The sequence below is a fragment of the Stenella coeruleoalba genome (assembly GCF_951394435.1).
Source record: "Stenella coeruleoalba genome assembly, chromosome: 17".
In the NCBI taxonomy this organism is placed as follows: domain Eukaryota; kingdom Metazoa; phylum Chordata; class Mammalia; order Artiodactyla; family Delphinidae; genus Stenella; species Stenella coeruleoalba.
In genome coordinates, this window is record NC_137163.1 from 62,584,347 (window position 1) to 62,601,318 (window position 16,972).

General features: G+C 41.5%; 1 protein-coding gene across 1 annotated transcript in view; it reads left to right on the forward strand.

The window, feature by feature from the left end:
* Positions 1–16,972, forward strand: part of JPH1 (junctophilin 1) — a 214,017-nt gene that overhangs the window by 107,812 nt on the left and 89,233 nt on the right. The window lies entirely within an intron of this gene.

A 16,972-nucleotide genomic window follows, 5' to 3' on the forward strand; every position in this document is an offset into this window, starting at 1 on the left:
TTCTCTTTATAATCATGGCCAAAATCATAATTTTATGCTAATCTAGTTGTTACTATTCACCTCTCAAAATTTAACATAATAGTAAATTAGCAAAATTTCTCTTTCAGTAAATATGTATTAATATGACCATGAAATGAATGCTTGTATAATTCATCCAGCAAATGCTTATTGAGTACCTACTGTGTTCCAAGCATTGTACTGGGCCCTGGTAATACAAAGTTGTATAAGACCTGATACCTGGCACCCAAGATATGTCTGGTGGCAGAGACAACAAAATAAACAGACAACCACAGTGGAGATGAGAACTCTCAGTCTTAGAGTAAACACAGGTACTAAGAGAAAAGAGAGGTAGGCATCCAACTCAGGTCAAAAAAGGCCCCCTAGAAGAGACAAAATTCTCATGAGGTCCTTCCTGCCTTTTACAACACTTTATTTGTTGCTCTCTCTAATTCTTGTATAATTTTTAAAGATTTTTATAGTGTCTCTTTATACCCTTAAGTTAATTCAAATGCTACAGCAGAAGTGATCCTTACCAAATTTGTTTTCTATCAGTTCACCCTTCCGAATAGAAGAGGAAAAAGCAAAATTGTGACATCAATCAGAGTGGGGTTTAAATTCTAGCTCCACCCTTAACCTGACCTCTCCTGAGCCTTCACTTCATCATGTGCAACATATAGGCATATAAAAATATATGATTGACATGGGCATTCGGTGAGGGACTGTGTATAAAGCACTTAGCACATTGCCTGAAAAACAGCAGTTGATGAAAGTATATGTGGAAAAGCCCCTCCGTGACTTTAACAGGGCATCATATCACACTTGCTGCTCTCTCTTTAGGCCTCAGAATGTTTACAACTACTGTATAATCCTCCTCTCCCATTCCTCTTCACAAGAACTTCATTTTTTTTTTTTTTTTTTTTTTTTTTTTGTGTGTGTGTGTGTGTGTGGTACGCGGGCCTCTCACTGTTGTGACCTCTCCCGTTGCGGAGCACAGGCTCCAGACGCGCAGGCTCAGCGGCCATGGCTCACGGGCCCAGCCGCTCCGTGGCATGTGGCATCTTCCCGGACCGGGGCACGAACCCGCGTCCCCTGCGTCGGCAGGCGGACTCTCAACCACCGCGCCACCAGGGAAGCCCCCGAGAACTTCATTTTTAATTCTCTAACTTCAGATTCCAATGTATACTATCCATTCCCTTTCCTTAATGTGCTCGATCACCTCAATATCTGAATAAATCCAATATTCTTGTTAGGTCCTCTGTCACTTGCAGCTGAAAGAGTCCTGACAATAAAGCCCGGGTCTATCAAACACTGAGCACTTTCTCCATCACATATTCCCAGCAGCCAAGCCATAGAGGAATCAATGAATTGACTGATTACTGAATTGGTGTTTGACATTAAGTATTCATATATGTCCTTGGAAGTACAAATGCATACAGAGCTTCTGAAAGGAAAATTATCAATATGCATCAATAACCTTGAAAGTGGGCACAACTTCTATTAACTCCTCTCTTTGCAATTTAACCAAGGAAATAACTGCAGCAAGTTCTGGTCCTAAATATCTATTTTCCCCTTCTTCAGTGGTGATAGAAATTCTAGCCAAGCACATGGCTGCTGAGAAGAAAAACTGCATTTCCCAGGCTCCGTTGTAGATAAATGTGGCATGTGACTATTTTCTAACAAATGGGATGTAATGGACATGCCAAAGGGCAAATTCTGGGAATCTTCCTGAAGGAGGAGGCAGTTGGCCTTGTGCCTCTTCTTCATCCCATCCTCCATCCTGCTACCAGGAGGCTGGATGCTGACTTGCATTTTGACGAATGGGGCCACACCCCAGGGATAGCGAGCCCTGAGCTGTCCTTGGGACGTTGGGAAGCAGAACCACCACATGAACCTCAGTCTGCAAACCTGCAAACTTCTACCTGAAAAAGAGATAAAGCATCTTGTTTAAGCCACTGTTATTTGGTGCTTTTCGGGTGCTATTATCTTAACCTATCCTCCCTAATACATCAACCTTGTAAAATATAGGTGGCCTTTATTTCTTTATGCTTCTATATTCTGTAATTTTTCTATAATGAATATGTGCCACTTTTACTTCTTAAATATTTGAACATTAGAATGTTATTAAATAGATGAGATAAGGAAACACGTCGGTGTTTTGTTTTGTTTTGAAATCACGATAGGGATAAAAATAGAACTGCTACACCTACTTCGATTGATCCGTAATCTCTGTTATTTTCCACCCTCATAAAAGCCACTCTTATGTGATATAAAAGGCTTATTATCCATTCACATGTTTATTCAGAGCTTCTACTAAATTTTGTGTGTATTCTGTAGTGATGTGTCTTTGTACATCAGTCACATTAGATTGCAGGCTCCGGGACAACCGGAACCAGAGCCATGTCAATTTATTTCTTCAGTATGCTTTTGTTGAGCTCTACCTGTCCCAGGAACACTCCTAGCTGAAGAACATAGGGAGTTAAAAGTCACAGTCACTGGGAACTCAAGTGTGGAGGTAGAAAAATGAGATTTCAACACAGTGTGGTAATTGCTTTGATATGTAAGAGATTATGACGGGATTATAGAGAAAGGCACCTAACATAAATAGGCTTCCCAGAAGAGGTGGTGATCGTAACCCTAACTGGTACCGTACTAGAGCAATTACTAATCTACCCACTGCTGCCACTGGCTCATACTGCCTCGAGAGTGCTGATGGTTAAATTTGCAGAAATTTTGCAAGCTGAATATTCAACACAGCCATTATTAAAAATTAAATAAAATTAAATTGCATTTAAGAAGTTATCTTTAAAATAAAGCTAGCAAATACTCAAAACATCACTTTCAAATTATTTTGCTATGTTTACCATTATCTATACTCTTGAGTTTATTTATGTCTATTATATTTGTAGGATGGAAATCATATATAGGGGTGGGTGCATCTCTTCCTATCTCCCTGTTCAGTGATATCATGTTAGTAGCTTAAAATTGGCTGTGGCAGGAGTGTTTACACTATGGAAATTGACCAATGCTATCTACCGTGTGTTTTGGGTTTTTTCTGGAGAGTTGGTTGTTAAATATTTACCAGCACACCATTGAATGTATGTATGTTATTTAGTATTCAAAAAATTGTCTTGACGGTGACGATGATCAGGGGAACTGGGGGTAAATTCGTGCTTAAGTTTGTATGTTCATCTCCTTTTGGTACCTTTTCCTGTCCCAACCAGCTTCAGTTCTCTTTCCTTCCCCATTTCTCAGACCCCACTATCCTTATTTCCTTTTCAGTCTCTTCACTCTTTTTAGGAAGAAAAGAAATGTGCACACATCTATCTGCCCACTGTTAAACACTGAGCATTTTCTCTAGCACATCCTCCCAGCAGCAGAACCATGAGCCAGTAAACACTGAATGAATCGATTATTGCATTCGTGTTTAATATTAATAGTACCGTATAAGCAAAAGGCATAATGTAGAATTTTCACATCTAAAACTCAGTGACGACTTTCTTACGGTCTCATCTGATCCTCATGATAGCCTGTGAGGTAACTACCGTCCATCATGACTGAGTGACTGGTCCAAAATCCTAGAGCTAGTAAGTGAAAGAGCTACATTCAAACATGACTTTTTTTTTTTTTTCCTGCGGTACGCGGGCCTCTCACTGTTGTGGCCTCTCCCGTTGCGGAGCACAGGCTCCGGACGCGCAGGCTCAGCGGCCATGGCTCACGGGCCCAGCCGCTCCGCGGCATGTGGGATCTTCCCGGACCGGGGTGCGAACCCATGTCCCCTTCATCGGCAGGCGGACTCCCAACCACTGCGCCACCAGGAAAGCCCCAAATATGACCTTTCTGACTACTAGTCAAGTATTACTTTCTACAACACTGCTAGCTTTACACCAAAGAGACAAAGTTGTGGACTTTCAAGCTTTACACAGCCTAGGGAAAAAATAGCCACTTTCTTAAAAAGTAGTCCACATAGATACTTCTATTGGAACACAAACTACCATATCAAACTACTGCTTATATGTCTTTCTTGTGTATTAGACTCTGAGCCTCTTGAGGTCAAAGACCCCATATTATTCATTTTAGTATCCCCAAGAATCCAAAATAGTGCTTGGCAAAGTGAGAGAGAGGCATGGACATATATACACTACCAAACGTAAAACAGATAGCTAGTGGGAAACAGCCACATAGCGCAGGGAGATCAGCTCGGTGCTCTGTGACCACCTAGAGGGGTGGGATAGGGAGGGTGGGAGGAAGGGAGATGCAAGAGGGAAGAGATATGGGAACATATGTATATGTATAACTGATTCACTTTGTTATAAAGCAGAAACTAACACACCATTGTAAAGCACTTATACTCCAATAAAGATGTTAAAAAAAAATAGTGCTTGGTACATAAAAGATGTTCCAAAACTGCTTATTAACTGAGAAAAAGAGTAGATAAACACCACCAACAACAAGAGCAACAGCAAACAATGACAACAACAACAATAGTAATAATAAATTATAGCCTATTTAGCCCACTGCTCTAGAAATTCTATGTGTAAAGGTAATTTTATTTGACAAAATGTGATACTTACAAACCTGGACTGTGGATCATGGCTCATTAACTTGACTGTTTTTTATGTTCATTTTTATTGAAATTCTTTATTCATTTAAGTGTTTCTGAGTGAATGGAGTTAAAATGGATTTGATTGATATTGTGAAATAACAGATCACATACGCTCTCTGAGCCTGAGTCAACTTACCTATAATTATGGTTAAAATCTACCAGATATGCTGGATACACAGATATAGCTAGTTTGGGAAAATTCTCCGAGCTAAACAATTATGATTTGTGCACTTTCCTTTATGTCTTATGCTTCTGTCAACTTTTAATTTATCATATAGATCTGTTATAGCTGAATGATGTATATGTTTATGAGTTATCATTACATAAAGTCCTATTACTTATATTATCTATTTTGACAGGTATTTGGTAATTCATTTTTTTTTGTATTTTCTTAATGCATGTCAACTAAGCCAGAGATCTTGAAACCTTTTGACAAATTGAAATACTCTAGGTTTCTGGTTTTTTTAAGTACTTTTATGAATGACCACAAGAGGTCTCTATCTTTTTAAGAATAATCAATCCCCTGCCTTTTTTTTTTTTTCCCTTGACAAATTAGAAAACAGAAATGGTGATATTCTCCAGAGAATATATTTAACTAATTAAGCTATCTAGTTCAAAACCAAATTTTACAAAATTAGGGAAAAACATCTTATACATATGTAAAACAAAACAAAACGACACAGAATATCTCTACTTCTCCTTCTCCTTCTCCAGCAACATTAATACTAAGCACCCAGAAGCTATTTGACCTGCTCTGCCTGACGCAGGCCAGTTATCTGACCCATATGAATTGCATAAGATTTGTAACTGGTATATACATAAGAAAAAAGGGGAGAGGTCCTTATTTAGAAATTACTTTTGAGAATTTTTACCTCCAATGTGAACAATTCCTGTGATCTGATATTCTCAAGCATCTACAAAACGAATTATCCAATTGAATAAGACAAAAGATAGCTCCTCAAATATCAATACACTGATTTGTTTAAAACAATTGCGATGGTTTCAACTAGTTTACCAGGGCTCTAATCAACTTGCCTTCTATACTTATCACTGTGCTTCTCAAAGTGTGGTCCCCTGACAAGCAGATCAATATCACCTGGGAACTTGTTAGAACTGCACATTCTACTCTGAAGGTGGAGCCCAGCCGTGGTGTTTTTAAAAGCCCTCCAGGTCTTTCTGATGCACGTTAAGTCTGAGAGCTATCCACTTAGTGTATAACTGATGAACCATCTCAACTCTCAGTCCCTAGTTTGCCACATCTGTAAAATTGGTAGAGCAGAATAGTGCATGAAAGCCAAAGGCTGACTTATGGTATCTGGAAGAAAAGGTTAAATAATTTGGAACCACTTCCACAAAATAGCCGGGTAAAACCCCATGGTGCCAAGCCACCAGTTAGAGTTTACAGGCGCAAGATGCCAAGACTCCGCTTTCCCCTCAGAAAATGTAGATTACTCTCTGCAGGCTTCTAGGCAAAAGCCTCAATAACCTTAGAATGGCCCAGACTTGCTTTTGAAACTCCAAAACGCATCCCAGAGCAAAGAGTCATATTTAATACCAAGTGCAACTTACTAATTCAGGAGGCTCTCACTGGGAGGTTACTGTAAACTTACAGTAATTTTATTAATTTCCTAGTTTCTCGAAGAATCACTACTAATGTTGACGGTGCACTAAACTCTTTATTTTTTAGTAGAGAATTCACTTTGAGCCGTATTTCTGGTGGAAAGGATTTGACATATCTGTCCACCCACTCTTACCCATCTCGACTGGTGTACATTTCAGAATAAATACATGAATGGTGGACATTTTAGAATAAATTCATGAATATGGACCAGTATACAGTTAAAACAAAGACGCATTTGCACTACACGGTTGCTAATATTTTTTGAAGTGTTTACTGTGTACCAGGAACTATTTTGAAGACTTGATATGTGGATTCTGTTTTAACGCTTGCAAAATCCCTTAAGGCAGGGAGATATATCATCCCTGTCTTATAGATGAGGATATTGAGGCACAGAGAGGTCAGGAAATTTCCCAAACTCACACTAATAAGTAAGTGTCAAAACGGGGGCTTAGCCCCACCTGTTCATTTCTGGACTTCAGGCTGTGCTCCCTGGAGTACATCACTAAAAGAATACTTTGGTGATTACATTAATATTATGCGAATATCACTTATGGGGACAAAAGAAATTAAGGAGGAAAAAAAGGAGTCGCTTCTCAGTATGCTCTACTGGTATATGAATAATAGCCTAACATTTCTTTCATTCATGTTACAATAATAAAGAGATCTATTCATAAATGTTTGATGAAAGCCTCTAGGATATTTAGATGTGAAAAAAGTGTATTCCACAGAGAATACTTATTGCTTATGTCTGAAACTGCAGCTTTTGATTAGTGATGTCTCCTAAAGTTAATGTTTTCCTACTAATTTACAGTATGCTTATGTACCAATCACCCTTTCATCGTAACCACAGAATTGCCATTCTCTCGGTGGAGGATAACTTTTTCTTCCTGTTTCCCAATAAATGATCCAAGTAGTTCTCCAGGACACCTTCTTTTATCACTTTCTTTTTATGTTTAAAGGAATCTTTCCAGGGATTTAAGATCATTTGGCATTTAGCCTGGTAATTCAAATTAGAATATTTAATAATGCATTGGAATTTCTTCTTCCAATGTCCTTGCTTTTGTGTTCTTTTAGTCACTAAATAATAAGCAGAGAAGTTAATTTATGCCTGCATTGTCCCTGGCCACATGAGAAAAATGGCATTAAAACTCAGAATCATAAGCTTTAAAGAAAGAAAATGCTAATGTTTCAAGGATTGTTCTAAGTCAGATTTTGCTTTGTGAATGTATAAATAGGACAAGATAAGGTTCTGGGCAGCAGCAGATACCAGGCACCAAACAGTCATCTCTGTTCCTTTGGCACCAACTTCAACACTCTGGCATGATTTTTCTTCTTAACCACCCAACGCCACCAGGGATGTCGAGAGAACAAACACGAGAGCTAGTGCTATAAAAACTACTTCATTTATCGTGTTGGTCTTAATAAGATCCTAAAGAAGCATAATAGTGACAGTAAAACACAGTGCTGAAGTTTATATTCAGATACGAAAGTCCAAAGCAACATTTCCTTTCCTTTTTTATGTGCTGTATTTTCCGAAGGAAAGCAATACTGTGCTCCATGGAGAAAAGATTCATTTAAATCCTAAGCATGTAACTGAAAGCGTGGAATCGAATCTGTGCCTGTTAAAACTACATGAGGAAGACAGGTGACACGTGGCCACAGTGAACCTGTTTCCAGTGACCCCCTGTGTGACATTGGGAACTGGCTGGAGAGACCAAGTGAACCACAGAGATCTAGAGAGAAGGAGCTGGGCTTTATAAGAAATTATATCCTTTTAGAGCAGGGAACTTTAGCAGAAAAAGGAAAACTGGTCAAATTCAGGTGATGCTTTGGTTTTCGAAACATGGAAAAAAATCAGGTACACGTATATTAGCTTAAACTGATTTCAGCCTAAAAGACGACTGCTGTATGCAAGGTATGAAAATGTAAAAGCCCAATTTGGCCAATTCCACGTGGCAAAAGAATGTAAAGATGGTAAATCCACAACCACCCAGAGACATGGCCGTAAATTATATGAAATTGAAATGTGTCTGAAAAGGGACACAGGAAGATGAAGCACTCGGAATCACAGAAATGGTGAGAGCCCAGGGGGGCTCGTCTGCAAAGGGAGACTTGAGGAGGTTTGAAGGGAGGGAGATGCCACTTCCTCCAAGACCTCCCGGAGCAGAGGTGCTGATTCTGTACAATGAAGGGGCTGAAATCCTATGGGCCCCGCTTTAAACTGATGACCAACGAGAGCCCTCTTTTTCACCTTCCTCCTTACGCATGTGCCTTGATGGCTGTCTGTGGCAGCTGCAGATAACAGCAAGTTCTCAGGCAGACATGCAGGGAAGTTCTGGGCTCAGCTCTGCAGAGCCCTGAGCCAGCTGTCAGGAAAGCCGATTTAGAATGGACCCCCCTGTGGCCAGAAGGGTGCCTTCGCTCTGCGGTGGGATTTGTGCCCCCCTTCTTTGCATGCTAAGTCACAGCTCCAAAATGAAGCCGCTCCGTCAGCATCAACTTTTGTGCAGGTTTCCTCCAAACCCCTGAGCCAGCCTCCCCTAGCCAGCAGGCGTTGGGTGCCGCAAATGTGATCCTGTCTGTCGTTTCGTCCTCAGCAGAAGAGCGACATGACCATATTTATTGCTGTTGCTATTCTGGGGGCTGGGTGACGTTTTTCTCCCCTTGTGGCTGAGCACTGCCCGTTCATCTTTCACCACGCCCTCCAAGTCTGCAAGGCTAAAACCAGTGATACAAATAGATTCTATCAGGAGGAAAGTTAAAACGAGAAGTTCTGCAGTATTCCCAAATCTATTCGCTTATGGCTTGAAAAGCTATACGTTCTGTGGTCCTGTATTTTAAATGTGTACTGTTAGCACCCCACTATTATCATAAACTGCTACTGGTGGTATCTTTGCTAAGGAAAGAAAACATGGACGGGCGGGGGGCAGGGCGGCGGTGACAATCTGGCTGATAAACACGGCTTGGAAATTTGGCAAATGTTGAGTTTTCCACTGTTGAGTGTTGGGAGTGTCCAAATGTTACCAGAACACTTGAAGCTTTTCTCTTGCTTCATACTCTTCCTTACTAAGACACTCCTCTTTTGTGACGCGAAAGGGACTAAATGACAAGCCACAGAAACTCCTATTAAGGATACAATGGTGCAGGGCACAGGTGACACGGCTCCTAGAAAGTAACTGTATACAGACTTTCTAAATGAAGAACTTAGATACATAAATAACTAATTACCGCATGCGTTACACGCTGCACCACGTGAGAGGGATTCTGACTCTACCACGGACCCCTGTGCGTTACCGAGTGGTCAGATCTTCGCCGTAGCTTGTAATCACTCCGCGTTCGCGCTCACCTGGCGGATCGTCTGCGCTTGGCAGCAGTATGTCTCTAGCTTTGCAAAAGTGACTTCAGATTCCATGAGCCCTGCTGCAATTCCACTCTGTAACATACAAGGCAGCAGAACATTCTAGAGGAGGCAGTGGGTTGCAGAGGTGGGCGCATGGGCTCTGGAGCCCACTGCCGGAGTTTGTCCCGGCTAGCCAGCTGTGGGACTTCTATAAGCCTCCCCTTCCTCTGCAAAATTAGGACGATAACAGGAACCTCCTCCCAGTGTATTGTGAGAATTAACTGGGGAAAAAATATATGTAAACACAGTTAGAGAAACGAAAAGGTTGAGAACAGGAGGCTTGCTGCCATCTTCGAGCAGGGACATCTAACCTCCCTCCAGCATGCTTCCTTTGCCTCAACTGTAGTTGGTCTTCAAACTGTTCACTCTCAAAATCACTATAGGCAATTGTGCTGCAGACTCAGAGGTTTCTGGCTGTCTGCCTGGGAAATACGTTTCCAGTATCCAGGGGGATATTTAAAGTGCACTCTCAGCTGGCAGCTCAGCTGATTTTCACCTGAAATGTCCGTAAACTATAGAAGTATTTCAGTAAAGGGCCTTACAACAAGGCCTAGTTCTTCCTGTTAAGAAAGTGATATATATATAAGTACATATCACAACGATGGCTTTTTTGCCCTGGTATGGTTTTGGTCTTTCTTCCCTCTTTTCGGTTGCATATTTCTGTACCATCACACCTCAGATGTGTAACAATGGAACTGTTTTATTTCTCTAGGACCAAAATTAACAGCTCTAGAGACTCATTTCCACTGATAGTGGAAAAACTCTTAATTTCGTCCCTTTCAGGGTAACTCAGCCACTCTAATATAATACAGATCTCTTTGGGGGAAATATTCAGTCACTCTTCTCTTTCCCTCTGGTGGTGGTAGGGAGGGTGGGGAATGGATCTAATTTTCTGGTGGTTTACAATTCACCTGACCTCAAGAGAGGGCGTTTGAAAACAATCCCCTGGTCCTCAATAGTCTCCCCTGAGATGTCTTGTCCAGCTGGATCTTCGAAACTTGACCCCTGGCCTTTCTGCATGTGCTGAAGGTTTCAGAGCTGGCCAGTCCTTCCAGCATCAGGCATGGGCAGCATGTGGCCATCCAACCCTCCCCCGCTATGCTGACTCTGTCTTTGCTCTGACTGATCCTCTGAAATTCAACCACACCTTCCCAACCAGTCCCTGCCTTTGTAACACCCATCCAAAGCCTTACCTCTCACCACACCAAGGAAACCCACGAGCAGTCCACCTGCTCAAAATCCTCAACAATGTCAAGTCAGGAGAACTCATCTCTCGCTTCCTCCGTATTTCAACCCCCAAGCCCCAGAGCTAGTGAGACCTAGGAGGCCTGTTGTAGCTAATGTTCCCCAGGAAACCGCCTTTGAGATGCGCCTATAAAAGGTTTATTGGCAAATGTTCTCCAGAACAACACTTGTAAGGGAATGAGGGAAGCTGGGTGAGCAGAGAGAGAAGTTACTACTGCCATGCATTTGCAAAGAAGCTGATAGTACTGGGAGCTCTGGAAGTGGGAGGGCATTTCAGAGTTGTTCCAATAGAGGCAAGGGGTCTAGACTTTCTATCCCCAACAATGGACCAGTCATTGGATATATGCTGCCTTAGGGAGTTCTTTTGACCTTGGGCTAGGAGGGCTTCTTTGGCGAAGGGCGATGCTTGGAGATGGACTCAGCTGCAAGGCGTCGGCCGCCAGGACTCACAGCAGACGAGTACCTGACCCAGGAGGGGTATCTGGGCAGCACATCAATGTCCACTGCACGCCATCTCAGGCCGCCTGCCCAAATATCCACTCCATCCCCTCTATCCTAACGTGGCTGTCCTGTGTTGCTTCCAACTGTTTGATGAGGTGTTGCCACCCTTCTCCCCAGATGTCCAAGAGGGAAGTAGAATATGCAGTCCTTCTGCCCTCAGATTCTCTGTGTATCTGGGAATATGTCTGGGAATTTTTATTCCCACTCATCCTCTCCCAGACCCCTCTAAACTGCTCTGATGTCATAGCCTACATCCTCTCTAATCCATGTTCCACCGTAAAAACCCCGTGTTAAGTCTCCAACTGATGGCTTTGGGGAACCCAACAAATCATTTCTTTTTCTTTGCAAAGCCTGAATCTTACAAATATTTGCCTTGGCATCTCGTATACCTTTTCTTACGTAAAATTTGTTTTCAAGCTGGAAGTTTCCAGTTTAGTCCTCTGTACCTTGCCCACCCCTCTCCCTGAAGTAATGGATATTATTGATGGATGGAAGACTAGTGACACCTTGGAACAGTAAAACTTAACTTTAGTTGACATTTCATGTATATTAACCTGATCAACTTACAATGATAGACGACGTGATAGTCTACCTTATCAGAAAATGCACACTTCTTTTCCTGGCTGCTCTTCGTGTTTGGTAAATTATACAAACTGTTGAGAGCTCTCAGTTTTACGAGCCCCCACTCACACTTCTTTGAGAGCTGCTCTTTATATGCCTGAGGTCAGGGCTCAGGTCTCCCAGTGCTCTTAATATTTTCTTCCCACACCCCATAGGTCTGTGCACCTGACTTGGGAGGCTAGTGCTATAAGCCTTTTTCAGCCAATTGACCAGAAACATCTGGGAGGCAGAGGCATCTCAGTCATCTCTTTCTAATCTTGTCTGTCCTGAGTACCATAGCAGGAACCACAGGGACTTGTGACCACACCCAAGCTGGTCTCTCCTTTCACTCAAATCTTAATGATCCCTCTTGACCCTACCAAACCTTAGATTCCAGTGATCCCTTTTTAGAATGTTAGAAGGAACAATTTATCCTGTCTCCATGGCTCTATGGGAGAAGGAATAGTGCCCTTTTTTCTCCTCTAGGAAGTCTCTGGGAATAATCTGCTCTCATATGTAGAACTATTTTCCAAACAAAAGTCCACACACTTACGGGAGTTCACCTATGTATTCTAAGGGGTCTGGTAATTTCCTCTAGATTTTTCATCTCTGTGGAGTGTCACTTGATTTTGGTGGCTAATCTTGTGTTTATGTTCAAGCAGACTTTGCCATTGAGTCTTTCTACTTTAATTGTTTCTGACTAATGAGAAGAGAGGCAGATCTAATACATAAATGATGTATATCCACCAAGCAATAGCCAAATGTTATACCAGCACTCTGTACAAAGGAAGACTTCCTAAGAAATCCTATAGAGGAGTCCTCAGTGGCATCCAGCAGGTTGCATTTGCTGAATCAGGAGAAGCTGTGCCTCCGTGGGCAGTGCCATAACTTTTTTAAATGCAAGCAGCAATTTTATTTCATCAAAACATCATGTCACACTAAATTCAGGTTGTTAATTTCAAAATTACCGGTTTTCAATTTATGTTGGTTTTATGTTGTAAATAAATTATAAGCATACAGAGATATACCTTATCTGATGGTTTATATATTTAAGTGCATATACACAAAGAATGTATACTTAAATATTTATAAAATGATTGAACCCACCATGGGCAAGAAGTCTGGATAAATGTTTGTTTTTCTTCAAAAGCTATCTGTGCATTTTTCAAGTTTGAAAAACACTATTCTGTAGCAGAGGGGGTCATATCTTGCTTCAGGGTGTGTATCAGAATCAATCAGAAGGGGCTGGTATTTAACACCCTTTTTATATTTTCTTTCCAATACTACACTTCTTCCTCATTTCACTTCTCTGCCCTACCCCCAGCTATGGGGGAAGTGCCTAGACAGTCATCATTTCTTATGAGCTCTTAGAATAAGATCACAACCACATCCTAGTGCCTGCCTCCCTCCCCACCATCACCTCTTACCAAGATCCTCTCCCTTGCTCAATAAATCCAAACACACTGTCCTGTTTTCAGTTACTTCTATGTGCCAAGCTGTTTCTACCTCAGAGTTGTTTCCTCTTCTCCAGCTGATCTCCTCCTTACTTTCCAGGCCATCTCCTACTCATCCTTCAGAGCTTAGCTTACCTGTCACTTTATTGTAAATAATCCTAAAGTTCATATGGAACCACAAAAGACCCCGAATTGCCAAAGCAATCTTTAGAAAAAAGAACAGAGCTTGAGGTATCACACTCCCTGACTTCAGACTATACTACAAAGCTACAGTAATCAAAACAGCATGGTACTGGCACAAAAACAGACACATAGGTCAATGCAACAGAATAGAGAGCCCAGAAATAAACCCACACACCTATGGTCAATTATTCTATGACAAAGGAGGCAAGAGTATACAATGTAGAAAAGACACTCTCTTAAATAAGTGGTGTGGAGAAAACTGGACAGCTACATGTAAAAGAATGCAATTAGAACATTCTCTAACACTATATACAAAAATAAACTCAAAATGGATTAAAGACCTGAATATAAGACCGAACACTATAAAACTCCCTGAGGAAAACATAGGCAGAACACTCTTTGATGTAAATCACAGCAATATTTTGGAGGGATCTGTCTCCTCAAGTAAAGGAAATAAAAGCAAAAGTAAACAAATGGGTCCTAATTTGCTTAAAAGCTTTTGCACAGCAAAGAAAATCATTGACAAAACAAAAAGACAATCTACTGAATAGGAGAAAATGTTTGCAAATAATATGACCAATAAGGGATTACTATCAAATACATATAAACAGCCCATACAACTCAACATCAAAAAATCAAACAACCCAGTTAAAACATGGGGAGAAGGACTGAATAGACATTTTTCCAAAGAGGAAATGCAGATAGTTAACAGGCACATGAAAAGATGCTCAACATCACTAATCATCAAGGAAATGCAAATCAAAAGAATGAAATTCTGCCATTTGCACAACATGGATGGACCTAGAGAGTATTATTCTTAGTGAAATAAGTCAGACAGAGAAAGACATAACTCTTAGAATGATGGATGGATGGATGGATGGATAAATGGATGGATGCATGGGTAGTTGGCTGGCTGGCTGGATGGATGGGGAGGCCTTTCCTGACCTTGCAATCTAAACAAAAGTGTCCCTTGACATCCTTTTTTATAGCACTAATTTTTCTTCTATAGCACAGCAATTTGCAATGATATATTGATTTATTATCTATCCCCTGTAGTAATCTGTAAATTCCATGAGGGCAGGTCATTAATGACTTCATACTCATTATAGGGCATTCCATTTAGAAGACACTCGCTATATATATGTTGAGTCAATGGACAAAAGGAAATCCTGAAGACCACATTCTTATCACTAAAATAGCTATAAAGAGGGAGAATAGACCTTTCCTAACATTTTAAAGTCTTTTAATTATTGGATTACATTCACCTGGTGCATTCCAAAGAAATGATAAATTTTAGGAAAAATAACGTGGCCTTTGAGATGAAAGAGAATCACAAACTGAAAAAGCACTTGCATATAGTTTCCTCAGACGCCAGTCAAAGACAAGACATATGCCATTATCAATACGAAAGTGACTCTAAAGGCTACAGATTATTTTAGTTACTTCTTGGACGGAATAGCTCTTAAGATGTATATAATTCAGCAGTCAACAAGCATTTACTCAGAATAGTAGAGCGTTAATGTCATTTATCTGACATTATTTTTAAAAATCTAGAAGTAGTCGTCCCAGGATCATGGATACATTCTCCTGCTAGGTATTCAACTCTAAGCCCCTCCTATCTCAATACTGCTCTAAACCCCCAGGAGTGATGGACAAGAAAAGCAGCTAATCCAGGTGCCCCTAATCGGGAGCAGGGGGCAGGCCTGTGTGCCTGGCCGCCATAGTGCCCAGCTAGTCCAGGGCACTGGACTAATTTGCCAGCAGGATCAAGGCTACAATTCTAAACTACTGAAAACCTCAGGAGCTGGGGCTAGTGGTACTTTGCTGTGTGGTAACCCTAAACTCAGGCCCTATGCCCTGTCACTTATCCAAGATGGGTGAAAGAGATAGACCTCTCAAGGCCAGTGATCTCTAAAGACAGCACAACTCCCTGAGTTCACACTCCAGAGACACTGAGGAAGGAATGGAGACTTAACAAGTCCACCAACTGATTTGGTCTAGAGTTATCAGATTTCTATTAAGTTCTGGATTTCAAGGTCACCTCATTAACAGCTTCTTTTATTGCATAAGTATTCACTATCTATTGTACACTTATCCTTAGCAAGCATGCTCTTACACAGCACTTTTGAATTTTGACTTTTTTTTTTTTTTTTTGCGGTGCACGGGCCTCTCACTGCTGTGGCCTTTCCCGTTGGCGGAACACAGGCTCCGGACGCACAGGCTCAGCGGCCATGGCTCACGGGCCCAGCCGCTCCACGGCACGTGGGATCCTCCCAGACCGGGGCACGAACCCGTGTCCCCTGCATCGGCAGGCGGACTCTCAACCACTGTGCCACCAGGGAAGCCCTGAATTTTGACTTTTAAAGGATGAGAAGGATACAGTTTATAATTATTAAAGCACTTTGAGAGAGAATTCATGTGAGAAAGAAATATTAGGATCACTAGTATCAGGCAACTTTGAAATTATTTTCTCAGTTTATGGAATCTAAGTTAGCCTACATGAGGCTACACAGCCCTACAGTAATGTTTCCCTGAAGACTCAGAGTATTTATTAAAATCACAGATTCCTGAGCCCCAACTCAAACCCACTGAATCAGAATTCACCATGGGAGTAACCTGGGCATGCATATATATAACAAGTGCTCCCTAGTGTTTGTCATCAGGGGATTTTTGGAAATCACCCTACAGAAATGATTCTTCATCAGAAATATATTAGGGGCACTTCCCTGGTAACTTATGTACAGCAGTGAGTGGACCTGATAAACTTAAGGACCCCCTAAAACTTAGTCTCGCAGTTGGAAAAAGACAGTCTGGGTGATCTAGATGGCCTGAGTGATTTCTAACTCACCAACTGATTGAATAATTCATAGCCTCTCTACCTGAGTGTGACAGAGTGGACATTTAGAAACTGCCAGCTACATACTGTTGTCAGTCCCGCCATGTTTGACGCACCACCATTTCCTTCCTGAATGTTACAGCCTAGGCTAAATTATGCCTCGTTTCCACACCTCAGATCCATACTAAATATTCCTTTAGTACAAATATTTCATCAGAGTGCAGGTAAGGATCCCTTGTCGAGCATTTTCAAAAGATGCTTGTCTAGGTTTAACCCTCGTCTGGCAAAATCTCTGAGAGAGGCCCCATCACATACGTTCCCCGGAGATCCTAATGTATTTCTTTTTCCTTTTTTTTTTTTCTTTTTCGGCTGCACTGGGTCTTCATTGCTGTGTGTGGGCTTTCTCTAGTTGCAGCGAGCGAGGGCCACTCTTCGTTGCCGTGCGCGGGCTTTTCATCGCGGTGGCCTTTGGGTCACAATGCAGGTCTGAGACCTGTGAAAGGAAGGAGGGAAGGAAGGAGGGTTGGGT